Source organism: Papio anubis, chromosome X (assembly GCF_008728515.1).
Source record: "Papio anubis isolate 15944 chromosome X, Panubis1.0, whole genome shotgun sequence".
In the NCBI taxonomy this organism is placed as follows: Eukaryota; Metazoa; Chordata; class Mammalia; order Primates; family Cercopithecidae; genus Papio; species Papio anubis.
The window spans coordinates 26,644,840-26,658,238 of NC_044996.1; positions in this window are offsets into that span (position 1 = coordinate 26,644,840).

The following is a 13,399-nucleotide window of genomic DNA, read 5'->3' on the forward strand; positions in this document are numbered from 1 at the left end:
CCACATCTTTGGAGGCCAAGGTGGATGGATCACTGGAGATCAGGAGTTCAAGACCAGCCTGGCCAACATGGTGAAATCTTGTCTTTACTAAAAATACAAAAATTTGCCAAATGTCATGGTGCACACCTGTAATCCCAGCTACTAGGGAGGCTGAGGCAGGAGAATTGCTTGAACCCAGGAGGAAAAGGCTGCAGTGAGCCAAGATTAAACTACTTCTCTCCAGTCTGGACGACAGAGTGAGACTGTACCAAAAAAAAAAAAAAAAAAGTTAGTTACTTCCAAGATACAATGGATATACAGGATGTACAGGCATTGGGTAACTGTTCCTGTTCCAAATGGGACAAACTGGCCAAAACAGAGGCTACAGGCCCCATACAAGTTCAGAACCCAGCAGGGCAGTCATTAAATCTTAAAGCTCTGATATGATCTCCCTTGACTCCATGTTTTGCATCCAATGCATGGTGATGCAAGGGGTGGGCTTCCAATGCTTTGGGCAGCTCTGCCCCTCTTGCACTGAAGGATGCAGTCTCTGTGGCATTTTGATGGACCAGTGTTGAGTGCCTGTGGCTTCTCCAAGTGCATGGTGCAAGCCGCTGGTGGATCTACCATTCTGGGTTCTGGAGGATGGTGGCCCAATTCTCACAGCTCCACTACGCAGTGCCACAGTGGAGACTCTGTGTGGAGGCTAAAACCTCACGTTTTCCCTTCACATTGCCCTAGTAGAGGTTCTTCACGAGGGCTCCATCCCAGCAGCTGACTTCTGCCTGGCATTCAGGCATTTCTGTACATTCTCTGAAATCTAGGCAGAGGCTCCCAAACTTCAACTCTTGTATGTAATCACCTTCTTTGTTCTTATTTATATTTATATCTGAGATCTACTTTACCTAATAATAAAATAGCCACTTCTGCTTTTACATTAATGTCAGCATAATACTTTTCTTCTATCCTTTTATTTGTAAATATTGTGTTTGGAGTGATTTTCTTGTAAATAGCCCTCAGTTGAGTCATAGTTTTTTTGTTTTGTTTTGTTTTTTTTCACTTTGCTGATACTTTTCTTTAATTGGTGTATTTAGACCATTTACATTTATAGCAATTACAGAAATGCAATTGGTGGAAGGTTGGGAGTCTCCTAAACCAGTTAACCTGCCACTGGGTTGAGGGATGGGAGATGTTGAGTTTGGATAGTTCTCTGCCATTGGGTGTAAAATTGAGAGACACTCATCATGGGCCACCTTCTGCTGCTGGTAAAGGGATGGGAGGCCCGTAAGTACTCTCTGGTGGTGTAGTAGACATAAACCTGCTGAGGTAGATGTGAAGCAAGGGATGGTTTGACCAGCCCAGTTTCTGGTAGTGCTGCTCCTCTGGGTTGATAGACTCACCGCTGCTACTAAATATGTCTCTCCAATAAATCTCTTCTAAGCTTTCCCTTGATTAGTTATTTGACCAGACGGAACAGGCTTTTTTGTTTGTTTGTTTGTTTTGAAATTCCAAGGTAAAAAATAATTAGCCCATTTAGAAAGAGTTGTAGAGCTTTAGAATTTAAAATAAAATACGCCAAGATTTACATTCAAGTGTTAGAAGTTGTTAAGCATAGCCAATGTTGTTTGTGTTAGGAGCTATTTACTATATACTCAGCACTGTGCCAGGCATTACAGATATACTAAAGAAGTATACCTTTTTATACCTACATAATTGTGCTTTTTGGGTTAACTTACTTGGCTTTCAAATTTGTAACATAATGTGTTAATCGGTTTGTTTTTATTATATTCCATTTATCTATTAATCTGATTGTGTTTATGGGAAAAAGAATAAAATGGCAATACATGTACATATCTTTATGTATATCTATGTGTGTATAGATATATGTATTCATATATGCATATCTCTATCATACATTTGTGTTTATGGTATACATATATGATAAATGACTAGATATAGTTACATAAATATATGAATTCCTATATGTCTAATCATGTGTCTATTAAATCAGAGCCAGAAACAAGAACAAAAGGAAAAATAAATTTTAAAAAATAATTATTTCTTCCATTAAATCTGAAATATCAGTTTAGGGCAATGTATCTATTACAGATAAACAGAGATTCTTTCATTCTAGTATATAAAGACATACTAATGATGTGGTTACTTGTATTAGATACAAAGTGGTATATATCTTAAGAGTCTAAACAAGCTTTGATCAGAGTCATTTAGTACTTGTTTTAGGTTCTCACATCTTTCACTGTTTGTATTCTGCCTTTGAATAAGAATTAATTTATCCTACTTAAGTGAGCAGTGAACTTCAGAATCACTGTCTGCTGGAGAAAGCCTGCATTTCTTTATTTTAACCATACAAGTGATACTTTGAAAATCTGAGATCCAAGTTAAATGCTTTTGACTCAGTGCTGGAACTCTATCGGAATGAATATCAATATTGTTAAATCTTCTTGCTGTGTGTATTAGAAAGTGAAAGTTTAAAATCGTTACTTTTTATTTTTGAACTAAGGCCAAGAGAGTAATTTTGTGCTATTGATTTGAGATGACAATTTTATTCAATTAGTAGTTTTACATTAATGCACTCCATATAGACAACAATTTGCCTTAATAAAATATGAAATGTGTTCAGCTTTTAAGAAAGAATAGCAGCATTGATTTAGTATTCTTTAAAAATTAGCCATCATTTTTCAGAAAAAAATTAAAAATTATATTTTAATATATATTTTTGGTTAATCTTAGAAATATGAGTTAATTGATGCATTTGATTATAGGCACCTTACAGGTAAGGAAAACATAATAGTATATCTTCTATATGGGTAAATTTCCATATATATTGATGTTCTTTTTCATGGCTAGCATACCCATTCCAGAATATTTAAAAATAACCTTAAGAAGAAGAATCTATTCTCCTAAAACCTCTCACTAAACTTTAAGAGAAGATGACATTCTCACATTAGAAAGAAAAATTGGACATTGCTTTAAGTTCTAAGTTTAATTAGTAACTTACTAGAAATTTATAACATTTTGCCAAAGTATTTCCCAAAGTGATTGTACCATTTTATATTTCTGTTTTGTATTTTCTAAAATTGTAACGATTTGCATTATATTACGCCCGTTATATCACATTTGGTTAAGTCACCTTGGCCTAGAGTTTTCTGTGTAATAAGATTTTTCTGAGCAAATTTAATTAATGTATTAGATAAAAGGCTACTTAGATTTTCTGCTTCATATTGAGTCAATTTTGGTAGTTATATTTTCACCAAATTAATGAGAATTTCATTCCTAGAAAACATTTTACATTGTCAAGTTATTTATTTTAGCCATTCTAGTGGGTACTATGTGTTTCTGTTTTCCAATGCCTAAAGATGTTGAAAATTGTTCACATGGATATTGGACATTTGTTTGTGAAGTATCTTTTCAAATATTTTGACATTTAGGAATATTAGTTTTTTGTGTATTGAAGTGTCGGACCATTGTATAAGTTGTGTATACAATTAATTTTTCAGATATGAGCTTGCTGCATATTTTTACCTAGTTTCTGCCATCTTTTTAATTACTTAATGGTTTCTTTTATAAAGCAATAGTTTTTAATATTGATAAAGTCTAATTTGTCTTTGTTTTCTTTTATAATCATTGTCTCCTTTCTGAAAATCAGTGATGCACTAAAGATGAAAGTATTTTTCTCTCGTTTTTCTTAATAAATATTATCATTTTACTTTCAGTTCTGTGATTCATTTTGATTCAATATTTGTGTGTAGTGTGAGACAAGAATAAATGTAAGTCTTATTTTTTCTTATTTTTATTGCTCCATGACAGTTTGTTGAAAACACTGTATGCCCTTCCTTAAATTACCAGGGCATTGTTATTAAAAATAAGTTAACTATATACATATGGGTTTACTTCTGAACTCTCCTTCTGTATCATTTATATACAGATCTATCATTACTTCAATACCATACTCTCTTTATTATTATAATTTCACAGTAAATCTTGAAATCTCATGCATCATATATTAATATTTTTTTTCCAGCAATTTTTTATTATTATTATTATTATTATTATTATTATTATTTTTTTTTTTTGAGACGGAGTCTCGCGCTGTGTCACCCAGGCTGGAGTGCAGTGGCGCGATCTCGGCTCGCCATTCTCCTGCCTCAGCCTCCGAGTAGCTGGGACTACAGGAGCCCGAATTTTTTTTTTATTATTATACTTTAAGTTCTAGGGTACATGTGCACAACATGCAGGTTTGTTACATATGTATACTTGTGCCATGTTGGTGTGCTGCACCCATTAAGTCGTCATTTACATTATGTATATCTCCTAATGCTATCCCTCCCCACTAACCCCTCCCCACAATAGGACTCAGTGTGTGATGTTCCCCTTCCTGTGTCCAAGTGATCTCATTATTCAATTCCCACCTATGAGTGAGAACATGCAGTGTTTGGTTTTCTGTTCTTGGCGATAGTTTGCTGAGAATAATGGTTTCCAGCTGCATCCATGTCCCTACAAAGGACATGAACTCATCCTTTCTTATGGCTGCATAGTATCCCGTGGTGTATATGTGCCACATTTTCTTAATCCAGTCTGTCACTGATGGGCATTTGGGTTGATTCCAAGTCTTTGCTATTGTGAATAGTGCCACAATAAACATACGTGTGCATGTGTCTTTATAGCAGCATGATTTATAATTCTTTGGGTATATACCCAGTAATGGGCTGGCTGGGTCATATGGTATTTCTAGTTCTAGATCCTTGAGGAATCGCCATACTGTTTTCCACAATGGTTGAATCAGTTTATAGTCCCACCAACAGTGTAAAAGTGTTCCTATTTCTCCACATCCTCTCCAGCACCTGTTGTTTCCTGACTTTTGAATGATCGCCATTCTAACTGGTGTGAGATGGTATCTCATTGTGGTTTTGATTTGCATTTCTCTGATAGCCAGTGATGATGAGCATTTTTTCATGTGTCTGTTGGCTGTATGCATGCGTTCTTTTGAGAAATGTCTATTCATATCCTTTGCCCACTTTTTGATGGGGTTGTTTGTTTTTTTCTCATAAATTTGTTTGAGTTCTTTGTAGGTTCTGGATATTAACCCTTTGTCAGATGAGTAGATTGCAAAAATTTTCTCCCATTCTGTAGGTTGCCTGTTCACTCTGATGGTAGTTTCTTTTGCTATGCAGAAGCTCTTTAGTTTAGTTAGATCCCATTTGTCAATCATGGCTTTTGTTGCCATTGCTTTTGGTGTTTTAGACATGAAGTCCTTGCCCCTGCCTATGTCTTGAATGGTATTACCTAGGTTTTCTTCTAGGGTTTTGATGGTTTTAGGTCTAACATTTAAGTCTCTAATCCATCTTGAATTAATTTTCGTATAAGGAGTAAGGAAAGGATCCAGTTTCAGCTTCCTACTTATGGCTAGCCAATTTTCCCAGCACCATTTATTAAATAGGGAATCCTTTCCCCATTTCTTGTTTTTGTCAGGTTTGTCAAAGTTCAGATGGCTGTAGATGTGTGGTATTATTTCTGAGGGCTCTGTTCTGTTCCATTGGTCTATATCTCTGTTTTGGTACCAGTGCCATGCTGTTTTGGTTACTGTAGCCTTGTAGTATAGTTTGAAGTCAGGTAGCGTGATGCCTCCAGCTTTGTTCTTTTGACTTAGGATTATCTTGGCAATGTGGGGTCTTTTTTGTTTCCATATGAACTTTAAAGCAGTTTTTTCCAATTCTGTGAAGAAAGTCATTGGTAGCTTAATGGGGATGGTGTTCAATCTATAAATTACCTTGGGCCGTATGGCCATTTTCACAATATAGATTCTTCCTATCCATGAACATGGTATGTTCTTCCATTTGTTTGTGTCCTCTTTTATTTCACTGAGCAGTGGTTTGTAGTTCTCCTTGAAGAGGTCCTTTACATCCCTAGTAAGTTGGATTCCTAGCTATTTTATTCTCTTTGAAGCTATTGTGAATGGGAATTCATTCATGATTTTGCTCTCTGTTTTTCTGTTACTGGTGTATAAGAATGCTTGTGATTTTTGCACATTGATTTTGTATCCTTAGACTTTGCTGATGTTGTTTATCAGCTTAAGGAGATTTTGAACTGAGACAGTGGGGTTTTCTAAATATACAATCATGTCATCTGCAAACAGGGACAATTTGACTTCTTCTTTTCCTAACTGAATACCCTTGATTTCTTTCTCTTGCCTGATTGCCCTAGCCAGAACTTCCAACACTATGTTGAATAGGAGTGGTGAGAGAGGGCATCCCTGTCTTGTGCCAGTTTTCAAAGGGAATGCTTCCAGTTTTTGCCCATTCAGTATGATATTGGCTGTGGGTTTGTCATAAATAGCTCTTACTATTTTGAGATACGTTCCATCAATACCGAATTTATTGAGAGTTTTTAGCATGAAGGGCTGTTGAATTTTGTCAAAGGCCTTTTCTGCATCTATTGAGATAATCATGTGGTTTTTGTCTTTGGTTCTGTTTATATGCTAGATTATGTTTATTGATTTGCATATGTTGAACCAGCCTTGCATCCCAGGGATGAAGCCCACTTGATCATGGTGGATAAGCTTTTTGATGTGCTGCTGGATTCGATTTGCCAGTATTTTATTGAGGATTTTTGCATCGATGTTCATCAGGGATATTGGTCTAAAATTCTCTTTTTTTGTTGTGTCTCTGCCAGATTTTGGTATCCGGATGATGTTGGCCTCAGAAAATGAATTAGGGAGGATTCCCTCTTTTTCTATTGATTGGAATAGTTTCAGAAGGAATGGTACCAACTCCTCCTTGTACCTCTGGTAGAATTCGGCTGTGAATCTGTGTGGTCCTGGATTTTTTTTTGTTGGTAGACTATTTATTATTGCCTCAATTTCAGAGCCTGCTATTGGTCTATTCAGGGATTCAACTTCTTCCTGGTTTAGTCTTGGGAGAGTGTAAGTGTCCAGGAAATTATCCATTTCTTCTAGATTTTCTAGTTTATTTGTGCAGAGGTGTTTTTAGTATTCTCTGATGGTAGTTTGTATTTCTGTGGGATCGGTGGTGATATCCCGTTTATCATTTTTTATTGCATCTTTTTTATTCTTCTCTCTTTTCTTTATTAGTCTTGCTAGTGGTCTATCAATTTTGTTCATCTTTTCAAAAAACTAGCTCCTGGATTCATTGATTTTTTGGAGGGTTTTTTGTGTCTCTGTGATCAGGTATTTTTAGCTCACTAACAGTGAGCCATTTTTTGATACATGTTTTAGCTTACCAAGCAAATAAACTATTAGAATCGTATTTTAACTCCTCTAGCAGCACCATCAGATGAACAATATCTGCTTGGTGGGCTCATGTCAATAAATTCAACCTGATTCAACTTTATGTTCCTTCTACCATTATCGCACACCCTTGGTATCCATTCCCATACCTGTTTTCTGCTTATATGAATTAGAAAACTCGAGTAGTTCTTTTGGAGTGTAGCACACCTTCTCATGGGTCACACTGTGAACCTCACCTCTAGGGGCCTGCCAGGACTTGAATCTAGTTATAGATCTGGAAGCAGAGAGGGGTGGTGGGAGCGGTTTCTGAAGAGAATCAGTCTAGTTTTGCCTGGCAACTGCCTCAGGGGAGGCCATCACTGCTGCTGCTGGCAGTGCATGGTTAATCTCAGATAAAGGTGGAAAGGCTGATGGCAGCCTGGGTGGGGAAGAAATGTTGCCACCACTTGGGGTGGAGAGGCCATCTCCCCTGTCAGAAAAAAAAAGGCTTATCTGAATTTAAGAGCTCAGTGCCCCCAGCTTCATTAGGGTTCTCACACACGTCCCCATCCCAAGTTACAGGGTCCAATTCTTTTCCAGTCAATGCCCTCACTTTAACAGCAGACACCTGGTGAGGTTGTGCATGCACTGTTCATGGCACGTCAGCCACTCACATTATACGTGCTTGTGTCTGATTTTCTGTAATTTTAGCCCTTTGTCTACAGAAGATAAGACTCTTACCCATGGAAATATTAGAAGATTTGAAGGTAAATACGTGCTTCTGGAACCAGGAGATAGAATCCATGAGCTGATCTTTTTCCTTCATCACTTTGTCCAGTGAATTTAGGAGCAACCAAACAACTTCATTATATTCCTTGGTTCTCCACAAATGCTCAAAGGATCATATATTGAGTCACTAATCTCCTTGCCTCTCACAAGCAATGAATCAGGAGTATCAAATGCATTTATTTTGTATAACTCTCTAAATAATTCATGCCATGGACTATCAGTCCTTAGTATCAGAAGTAGAGTCCTTAGCATTTTGTGGTGTAATCAGATTAAACAGCCAATGACAGAGACCCCAAAACCAACTAAATAAATCTATCCTTAAAATTTTGTTTCTCTAGAACCAGTCCTAGTAGCAAAATCTTGATTAGTCAGAATTCTCCAGAGGGACAAAACTAATAGTATATAAGTGTATGTGAAAAGGAGTTTATATGAAAGAGGTGGGATCACACACTCCTAATGAATATTTAAATTTTTTTTGAGAAGTATCATGAAAATCTGCATCATGAGCCTTTAAATATTCATACTTTTTGAACCACTGGTCTTATTTTCATTGTTTTCGAAAACAGGAAAAGACTTTCTTAACAAACATGGTCATTATCATATTGTTTGCAATAGTTCAACAATAACTTAAAAAATATGTACAATATAACTGAAAACAAAATAATACTTTCACTGTCATTAGAAAACTGTAAAATATTTACAGTTTTACAAGTGGATAAGTCCAAAACAGAATTTTCAAAAATCCAACCAATTAATTAGATTCAATCAAAATAAAATGATAATTAAAATGCAAATGGAATGTAAATGCTTCATTTTCATTTTTAAGAAATGAAAACTCAAAATATTAAACAGTTTTAACATATAGGCAGCAGGAACTGTCAAAAGGCTCTGAGTTATTAAAAGGTCATGATTTAAAGGCAAACATAAACATGTAATATAATAAAATACATGCATGATTTCAACCAACAATTTCAACTTCTTCTGCACAGATTTATCTTTATTGTAGGATATTTCTAATATGAGTTTGAAGTTTAAGCAAAGCAGACATACAGTTTATCCTTGAACAACACAGGCTTGAACTGTACAGGTCCACCTATACGTGGATTTTCTCCTGACTTGGCTACCCCTGTGACAGCAAGACCAAACCCTCCTTTTCCTCTTCCTCCTCAGCCTACTCAATGCAAAAATGACAAGGATGAAGATTTTGTGATGAGCTACTTCCACTTAATGGATAGTAAGTACATTTTATCTTTCTTTTGAGGTTTTTAAAACATTTTGTTTTCTTTAGCTTTATTATAATATTGTAAGAATACAATGTATAATACAAATAACACACAAATGTGTTAATTGACCATGTTTTCAGTAAGGCTTCTACTCAACAGTGATATATTAATAGTTAAGTTTTAGGGGAGCCAAAAGCTATACATGAATTTTTAACTGTGTGAGGGGTCAGCATACCTAACTCCTGCATTGTTCATGGGTCTACTGTACCATTTAGTATTAAACATTGATTTCATGCTGTTAGTGAACTTCTCAAGGATTCTCTTGTTTAAAAAGTCCTTAGAAAAAGCCAAAACTACATTTGAAACTTATGTTTTATCCTATAATCCATACTAAGTGATTAAAAATATGTATTTTAATTTTTGTTGTTACTTTATAAAACTAGAAGGTGAGATTACACATTCAATGTTACTTATTAAGTCAGCCTGAATTAATCTAAATCATAATAACGTTTCAAAAGCACCAATAATACTGGTTCAGAGGCATGCATATTTGTTTTCATGATGATTCATTAACTATCTTGTGGTTTGTCACTTTGTCATGAAGAGGATATTGTGGTTTAATTATCATTGGTGTCAGATCAGTGTTTTTATAATAGAAGAAAACTTATCAGAAGGTATATTAAGATTTTGTTTTAAATGAATTGCACTTTAATTTCCAAGAACGACCTTCTTTCCTTCTTCTTTCATTCATGCAAAACTTGTATTTATTGAATGCTAACCATGATGTAGGCATTTTTCTAGGTATTGAGGATAAAGCAATGAAGAATATCTATCCATTACACTCATACACCTTATAATTTAGCAGATAAGCAGATAATATACAAATAGCTAAGATTTGGAAACAACCTAAATGTCCATCAACAGATACACAGATAGAGAAAATGTGGTACATATACACAAGGGAGTAGTATTCAGCCACAAAAAAGAATGATATGCTGTCATTTACAACAACATGAATGAAATTGGAGATCATTATGTTAAGTGAAATAAGCCTCACTTTGGGTTTGGATTTTCGGATTTGTGGGATCCAAAAATCAAAAGAATCAAAAATCAAAAGAATTGATCCAGAAATCCAAAGATTTGAACTTATGAATGTAGATAGTAGAAGGGTGGCTATCAGAGGATAGGAAGGTTAGTGGGGAGTTTGTGGAGGGGGAGGTGAGGATGGTTACTTGGTACAAAAAAATAGAAAGAATAAATACGACCTACAGTTTGATATCACAACATGGTGACTATTATCAATAAAAACTTAACTGTACTTTTTAAAATAACTAAATATTGTAATTGGATTGTTTGTAATACAAAGGATAAATGCTTGAGGGGATCGATACCCCTTTCTCCATGATGTGCTTATTTCACATTACATTGCATGCCTGTATCAAAATATCTCATGTACTCCATAAACATATACATATAATATGTACCCATAAAAATTTAATAAAATTAGAAAATAAAAGCAAAACAAACCAAAAAAACAAATTATGCACTATAAATATTTCAATTGCTAAGAAGAAAAATAAAGCAGGGTAAAAAATGTAATATGATCATACTTACATTATAGAACATCTATATTAAACTATAAATGTGGGTCATGTTTGCAATTCAATTTTCAACTGAAAAAACATTTGCTACAATTGATTTCTTCTTATCTATTTAATGCAGTTGTTGTTGCCTGTGAGTAGGATACAACGTGCTTGGATTTCATAAATATGTGTGGATTGTTTATATGTTATATTTTCTCACAAGTCTTTCTTACCCTGTCTTACAAAAATACTTTCTATCAGAATCATGAAAGCATTTAGGCAGTGAATTATCTCTTGCCTACCATAAAATGCAAGTTAGAACCTAACTAATATATTTGCAAATCACTTGTACATTCTCATATACAAATTAATCTTTACATTGATTGAAATTCTGCCTGCTTTAAGGCAGATTCGTTCTCTCTCTGTTTATTACCCCTCCTCATTCTTGAGAGTTTTGAGAGAGAGCGAGAGAGAATTTTTTTTTTTTTTTGAAACAGAGTTTCGCTCTTGTTGCCCAAGCTGGAGTGCAATGGCACTACCTCAGTTCACTGCAACCTCCACCTTCCGGGGTTCAAGCGATTCTCCCTCCTCAGCCTCCTGAGTAGCTGGGATTACAGACGCCCACCAGCACACCTGGCTAATTGAGAGAGGACTTTTTAAGCATTTTTATACCCAGGACTTTCACATACTAGAATGAATTTAAAAACAAAAAAAACATATGAAACAGAGAATCTGACCAATAGAATGACTGCTCTGTTTTATTTGAGATTGGATAGAGATAGCAGTCAGCATCTTTCAGGGTTAGAACACGATATGGAGGAATAAGCAGGTCCCATAAATATTTAGTTTTTTGGCCCGAGAAGCAAAATAGAGGGACACCATAGCAGTTAGAAAAGGCTAGTTACAGCAGAACACAAGGAAGATCTAAAAAGGGAATTAACGATTTATACTAGGGATAGAACTTAGTTTAGGGACTATAGCGCTGAGTCATATTTGCACAGTGATTTAGTCCCAGGTATCCTTATTTCTTGGGGCTGTTTTTATTGCTACTTGGGTACTTAACGGAAATTGACATCTAGATTTCAAAGTAACAAATTCTTGGTGTGTGCTGAAATACTTCCAGCAGCTTTCTTGGAGAATGTGCCATATACTTTTGTACTTAAAAATGGTTAAGATTTGGAAAGATAGAGAAAAAGGCAAAAACATAGCAATAATCATTTTTCTACTGAAAGTGGGATTCTCAAACTTTGGTGTACATGGGAATCCACATCCCCTGGAGGGTTTGTTAATTCACATACTTTTGGTTTTGTCAACAGAGGTTCTGATTCAGTAGGTTTGGGAGGGCCTGCGAATTTTTATTTCTGACACGCTCCAAGGTAATGCTAATATTGTTTATCTGTGGACAACACTGAGAACCACTGTATTAGCATTATGAGTTTTTGGAGGGAGTGTTAGTACCATCTTTTAATAAAGGCAAGATATAAGTTAATATGTAACTAAACATAGTAAACTTTTAATATTTGTTAAGATTGAAAAATAAATGGATTGTAATTCATACCTTTTACCTCTGTATTTGATTTAAGTGTTCTAATACTGTGAAACAATATGAAATAGCCAAGAGACCTACTAATTTCTACGATAGATAACATTGACTTTGGGTAAGCCATTGAAAACTCTGGGCATCCAGTTCATTATCTTCCAGAATGCCAGTTTTACTTTTATTAAAGTGTTGTTGTGGGATTCAAATGAGACAATGTTTATTTTTAATCGATAAAATGAAGGAGATGTACTAGATCTGTGACTTTCTTAAATTTTGCCCTTATAGCCTTTAGATTCTGTAGAGGGACTCTAGTGGATACTAAAAACATAGTTTTTTTCCAACTTTTCAAATGAACTATTCAGTGACAACAGCAACCACACAAACTACTAGACAGGACATACATTATTCATTAATTCTTGTCATTCATATAATAAATTTTATTGAATAAAATGTATTAAACAGATTCCTAATACCTAATGAATACTCATTCTTTCACAACAACCACTAATAAAATCCTTATGTATTTTAAGATACTGACAAACGCAATTTTTTAAAATGTATGTTTGACTCAGCATCACAAAGGAGGTTGTCTGGGCCATGTGGCACATTTCTAGCTAATATAGCATGAGTGGAAGTTGTTGCAATAGAGTATACTTAGTTAGCATCTGTTCTTTTCATTTTTGAGTTTCTTTTTCTTTCTGACCATAATGTGAATGTGAGAATTTATGCACTGCCAATGATCTTGATGGAAAGGGGAGAGACCCTGAATTTGGTGGACAAGTGTACTAGGAGGAGGTGAACAATGATATCTTTCCTTCACTCTCTACATCTAATCTTCTTTTATGTGAGAGAAAAGTTAGCCCCTAACATTTATAGTCCATATCTTAGTTTCTTGTGTATTTCCCTTTTATGTAGATTTTTAGTAGCTGAATTGAGTCCCCTCAAAATTGGTATGTTGAAGTCCTAACCTCCAGTACCTCAGAATGTGATGATATTTGAAGACAGGCTGTTTAAAGACGTAAGTGAGTTAAAATGACGTTAG